The sequence below is a fragment of the Populus nigra genome, chromosome 2, assembly GCF_951802175.1.
Source record: "Populus nigra chromosome 2, ddPopNigr1.1, whole genome shotgun sequence".
Lineage (NCBI taxonomy): Eukaryota > Viridiplantae > Streptophyta > Magnoliopsida > Malpighiales > Salicaceae > Populus > Populus nigra.
The window spans coordinates 26773834-26780247 of NC_084853.1; the positions used below are offsets into that span (position 1 = coordinate 26773834).

At 36.6% G+C, this 6414-nt stretch overlaps 1 pseudogene; it reads left to right on the forward strand.

Moving 5' to 3' along the window:
• Window positions 1-5677, forward strand: LOC133681675 (probable xyloglucan glycosyltransferase 6; annotated as a pseudogene).
• The last annotated feature ends 737 nt before the right edge of the window (window positions 5678-6414 follow it).

The following is a 6414-nucleotide window of genomic DNA, read 5'->3' on the forward strand; positions in this document are numbered from 1 at the left end:
CTCACATCTCTCCCAATCACACAGACACGCACATTTTTTTCCAACAAAAGTAACAACCGACTCACTCAGTGAGATATCTCAACAAAAAAAAAAAAAAAAAAACATTTCCTTTCTATCTATGAGTAGTCGAGCTCAAAACTACGAGTTTCAAGAATGTTGGAACAAACAACGCGAGTTTCTCGACAAACCGGAAAATACAGCCTTCTTAACCGTCGAGATCCACAGCCCTACCGTCGATAAAGGTCACACGCGTAGTGCGCGCCAGCTGTCCTGGCTCTGGCTCCTAAAATTCCGACAACTCGCTACTTCCCTCGCGTGGCTCACAGACGGCTTCATTGACCTCCTCCGCACAGCCAATCGCAGGATCGCTGCTAGCAAAACAGACTCGCCTTCCGATTCGTCAATCTCATCACGGCTTTACAGGATCATAAAATATTTTTTATTCCTGGTGATTCTGCTGTTGTGTTTCAAGTTAATCGCGTATTTGCAGGGATGGCATTTCAGTTCCTCGTCGGTGGAGTCGACGGAGGCCGCGGTGGAGAGAGCCTATGCCAAGTTGTTGGAAATAAGGGCGAATTACTTGGCGCCGCCGCTGCAGAGCTTGACGAATCTGTGTATTATCTTGTTTTTAATACAGTCGGTAGATCGTATTGTGTTGATATTAGGTGTTTTTGGATCAAGTTTAGGAAATTGAGGCCGGTGGCGGCGGCGGAATATGTTGGTAGGGAGAATGTGGAGGATTATCCGATGGTTTTGGTGCAGATTCCAATGTGCAATGAGAGGGAGGTAAGCAAATGTAGGTTTCTTATCCTCCAAACTTTTTTCAGTTTAGTCACTCTGTTACTTGGTGGATTAATTAGTTATTATTACAAGTTTATTTCGCTTCAATTATTGGAAATGTTTAATTTGTTGAATTCTTCAGTGTGTTGTGTATTGATAATTAGGGATAGTAGTAGCTCTTTTTTTTTTTAGGATTAAATGTGATTGTAGATTTGATTTTGCTTCAACAAGAAGTGATAAATTGTGTTAGTTTTAATGAACATTTGAAGTTTAGCATTGTCGTATGTGACTAGCTACCTCGTAACAGGATTAAGTCTTAAAGATGCCAACTTGAGTGCACTTCAGGGATTAACATTTCTCGACAATTAATGCTAATTTTTGGTAGTTTATATGGTAGGCTGTGTAAGTAATGCTGCATTAGGGTTTCATTTATCTTCTTGTTTTGTCAATGAATATCAACACAAATGGTGGGAGTAGTGACTGGTGAGCTCCACTTCGCTTCCAAGGATGTTCTAATTTGTTTAATCATTATGCTTTATTTGTGAAGCACATATCCAAACATAGCAGAAATGAGATATAACAAATTAGAGAGAAGAAAAAGACGAAACATTTTGTTAGAAAACCTCTCAAGTCTTTCCTTGGTTTGATTTTGTGCTCTCCACAAAGTAGTTTGTTTTAGTTTCACTTCACAAGGATTGTTTTTGCCTTGTTTTTTTTCTTTTCATTTTCTCCTATCAACCAGAAATTTCTAAATAATCATAATTTAGCATGCAGGTTTACCAACAATCTATTGCAGCATGCTGTATCCAGGACTGGCCAAAGGAGAGAATGCTTATACAGGTTTTGGATGATTCTGATGAGTTAGATGCTCAACTCCTTATCAAGGCTGAAGTACACAAATGGCAACAAAGGGGTGTGCCACCGTCTTATACGCACAGGCTTCAAGGCTGGGAACCTGAAATCTGCAATGAGCTGTGATTATGTAAAAGATTATGAGTTTGTAGCAATATTTGATGCTGATTTTCAGCCAGGACCTGATTTCTTGAAGAAAACTATTCCTCACTTCAAGGTAAATTTATGATCCAGGTGTGATTAATTTGTCAGAACCTGTATATCGGTTCAAGTTCTCTTATATCCTTGATTTGGTATATCTGCAATTATTCCACCTGGCACAAAGTTACATAATTAGTTTTGATGTTTGCACCGTGGAGATTCCAATTGGTTGATTTTGGTAACCTTCTGAAGTTGGCGCCTTTCTAGATTTCGCCGCTGTGCTTTATATCAAAGAATGATCTGCATTGTTACAACGATTTAGTAAAATTTTAAAAGAAAGCAATTCAAACCTTTTTCTAACTGAAGACATAGGAGGTCCAACTTGGGTGGTTTTACAGTGTTTTTATACAATGTGGCCAATCTGATCGGCACCCCTTGAAAGTTACATGATTTTATCAATGACCTTGAATAACATCATTGCATGTTACAACAAATTTAACTTTGACATCATTTAGTTGCATGGGAAACTCCATATCTTTCTCTCACTAGTTAATTGAATCTGCCAGAAGGAAATGTATCATTAAAAAAATAGTGAGTGCTAAAATTTTTAGTGTATTCCAAACAGGAATTTGTTTGTTAAATTACAGACCTCAGTTTATAAATAAAGTTCCCTTCCCTAGATCTTGTAAAATAGTTTTAATGCAGTGTTATGCCTCATAATTATGAGTGTCAATACTCCATTTTTACATTCAAGGATAATTTATACATATCAATTTGCAACAGGCAACACATGATCAGTTGGCTGGTTTCTCATTTCATTTCCTTAAAGTAACATGTACTCGGATGGATTGCATGTAAGAGGGTCAGTGAAAACTTAGCTTTACTTTCTGTTCTGATGAGAAATTCTTTGTCCTTGTTCTTTGCTTTTCTGAATTTGAAGGGGAAGGATGACCTCGCATTGGTCCAAGCAAGGTGGGCATTTGTAAACAAGGATGAAAACTTGCTTACAAGACTGCAGAACATAAACTTATCATTCCACTTTGAGGTTGAGCAACAGGTGAATGGTGTTTTCATCAACTTTTTTGGTTTTAATGGAACTGCTGGTGTATGGAGGATTAAAGCCCTTGAAGAATGTGGTGGTTGGTTGGAACGGACAACAGTTGAAGACATGGATATTGCTGTTCGTGCTCATCTTCGTGGATGGAAGTTCATATATTTGAATGATGTTAAGGTTTGTCATGGTATTAAAGTTTTTAGTGTCACTTTATACATTTGGGGGTGGATAATCAACCTAATAAAATTATTTATCATTTTGCAGTGCCTTTGTGAACTTCCAGAGTCCTATGAGGCATACAAAAAACAGCAACATCGCTGGCATTCAGGTCCAATGCAGTTGTTCCGCTTGTGCTTTGTTGACATACTTCGTGCAAAGGTACTGAAGCTTTCCCCCCCTCTTGCTATCATTTATATTTGGTAGATATTGAAGTCCTTTTTTTCTAGAAAAGATGCCTTTATATCTTTTGAAACCAGAAAGTTCTTGGATGTCATTTCTGGTGCACATAATTTACTCTTCCTAGCAGAAAAGTAGGGTGTTTTGTGCTTCTGACAAACATAACACAGACAAAAGTATTTATCTTGACATGGAAAAATTTAAACGGAAATAATGAATTGTCTAGAGCTGGACTAGGTTTGCAAGATACTGTGACTAAAACATAGTTGTTTGACTTCCAGTTCCACAGTTATTTATGCATGTATTTGTTTATATATTTCAGCTTCCAAGGGGTTCAAATGCTATTAATACCTTGAAAAAGTGAACTAGAGACCATGGGTGCATCATTCCCTGTTGGATGCAGAACCATAGATACTGACCTCATAGCAGTCAATCAAACTACTGATAGTTGTTGGTTGTTGAGCATATCAACTATGTCTAAATATCTTGATGGATTTAAGAAAATTCGTGTTCAAATGAAGGTTACGTTGAGCTTCATGTTTCTTCATGGTCTAAACAGCTCTTGTTCCATGAGATTAGTCAGGAGGTTTTCTACCTAAAATAAACACCATGTCAGTGCTCTCATGTCTTTTTGGTGATTGGCTATTGGTTCCTTTAATGTTGCTTCTTAAGCAGATATAGAGAAAGCATTGTAATTTTAGTTTTGTGATGCTTATTCTGTGGTTTTTATTGTTCTGGAGGATGTCTCAATGTCCCTCATTCTGGTGCACGTCCTTTTCTTCTCTCGATAGAATCTTCTTTTTTATCAGAAAAATCCCCAAGTTGTTATTTATTAGGGAGAGAATCTATGCACCCAACACTTCTGTAACTCGTAGGCCATAATGCATGTTCTCCTATGCTAATTTATACTCTCGACTGATCAGTTGGGAACTTGGCAATATATAAACTCCTAAAATTAGAAAAATTAGTCCTGGTCCTGCAACTTCAGGATTGTGGAGAGGAAGATTGGACTTACAAAACTTGACCAGAGAATTTATAGCATCGTTGTTTACCACATTGATATGCCAAGTATTTTTCCCAATCGCTAGAGAGACAGAATTCAGAAATATTCAGCTATCTAGGTTCCTCATCCCAGTGAAATAAAAAATGAGAAACAGCAAAACTTATCTGCCGAGTAAGTTATCTTGTAATGATCATTTCCATCAAATCATTCTTTGGGTGTTGACTTTTGGAAGTGAATCTTTTCAACTCTATTAACAACCTAAAATACTTCATTTCCAATACAGGTGTCTTTTGGCAAGAAAGCGAACATGATATTTCTTTTCTTCTTACTACGGAAGCTCATCCTGCCTTTTTATTCATTCACTCTCTTCTGCATCATTCTCCTACTTACCATGTTCCTGCCAGAACCACAGCTACCTGCTTGGGTTGTTTGTTATGTCCCGGGAATTATGTCTATCTTGAATATCCTCCCAGGACCACGATCATTCCCCTTCATAGTCCCATACCTTTTGTTTGAGAACACCATGTCCGTGACCAAATTCAATGCCATGATATCAGGATTATTTCGTTCTTAGGAGTGGGTAGTTACAAATAAATTAGGAAGATCATCAGAGGCAGACTTAGTTGCATTTGCTGAAAAGGAATCTGACCCTTTGGTGGTAGAAACTACTAGTCTCCACAGGTCATCCTCAGAATCAGGCCTGGATGAGCTGAACAAGATAGGAACAACCAAGAAAACTGGGAAAAAGAAAAGGAACCGTTTGTATAGGAAGGAACTTGCTCTGGCATTGATACTGCTAACTGCCTCGCTGAGAAGCTTGCTATCTGCCCAAGGAATTCACTTCTACTTACTATTATTTCAAGGGATCAGTTTTCTGGTTGTTGGTCTTGATTTGATTGGCGAACAGGTGAGTTAACCATGGCGGCATTGAAGATCGATGACTCTCTCTCTCCCATGATAGCCTGTGATGTAATTGCCACCTCATATCCATCACAAGAAATGCAAATGCTTGGCTGTTCTGCTATTGATTGAAGCAATTTGCTCATCTGTTCTCGGCAAGGGTTTGTAATCTATCTATTCGCTTATATCAGATAAAGGACCACAGTATCATTTAGTTATGTTAAAGCTCTTGAGAGGGCTTCAGTGAATGTACTGTATCATCAGCTGGGGTGGTGCATTTTCAATTTGCTATCACAGCTATGCATCTCAGGTGTACTGCTCTGGCTGGCCTCTGGGACGCGGCAAATGGTTCTTTGAGAGGCACGACAGCCGCCCTCCTCCATGTTCTTGGCTACAACAATTGATTTCAAGCTTGTTCTAGAGAGTTGAAAATGGATCCTTTTGCCCTCCTATAAGCCTCTGCCACATGTTCCAAATGAGGTCCATCTAGAAAACCGAACCACCATATATATATATACCATGATGTGAGTGCTCCACTCGCATTTTAACCACTAACGGATTCGAAAAGGAACTAGTCCCACCACCAGTTCTATGTTACGGGTAGGATTTAATTAAGAAATGAAAGGATGGTGTTTATATAATCAAATAAATTAAAAGATATATGAACTAATAATTTTTATAAAAAAATATGAACGCTAATTAAATATTAAAATAGAAGGCATCTCTTTATCGTCATGCAAATATTTTATTCTGGCTTTTTTTTGTTTTATAATTTTTTATTTATTTTATTTTAGAGGTCAATTATGGTGGTTAAAAAAATATTTTTTTTGTTATTTTATTATGATAAAAAGACTCATGCATAAATTATAAAAGGAAAAAAATAATTTGAAATATTCTGATATTAAAATATAATGATTACTATTTTTAAAAAATAAACTAAATAATTTGAAAAGTAAGACATTAATTAAAATTTAAATTAAAAAATTTAATGAAAAAAAAAATATAATGAAGCTTTATAAATTAGGCCTGTTGGAAAGTTAGGCCCGCATTCTTGGTTTATTAATTTTTTGAAAGGTCATTTGCTAGCTTTATTTTTATTTTAATGGATGCCATGTCGCCTGTCCCTGCTAAACAATTTTTTGATCATATCCGGTGACTAGTGACTAGTTTAAGTTTTTGGATTATAAAAACTTTTTTTTATAACTTATTTTCACATAAAAAAATATTATAGAAGCCTCAATAAATTCATTTTTAATTACAAAACATCTTTTAATCACTCTAAAAAAAT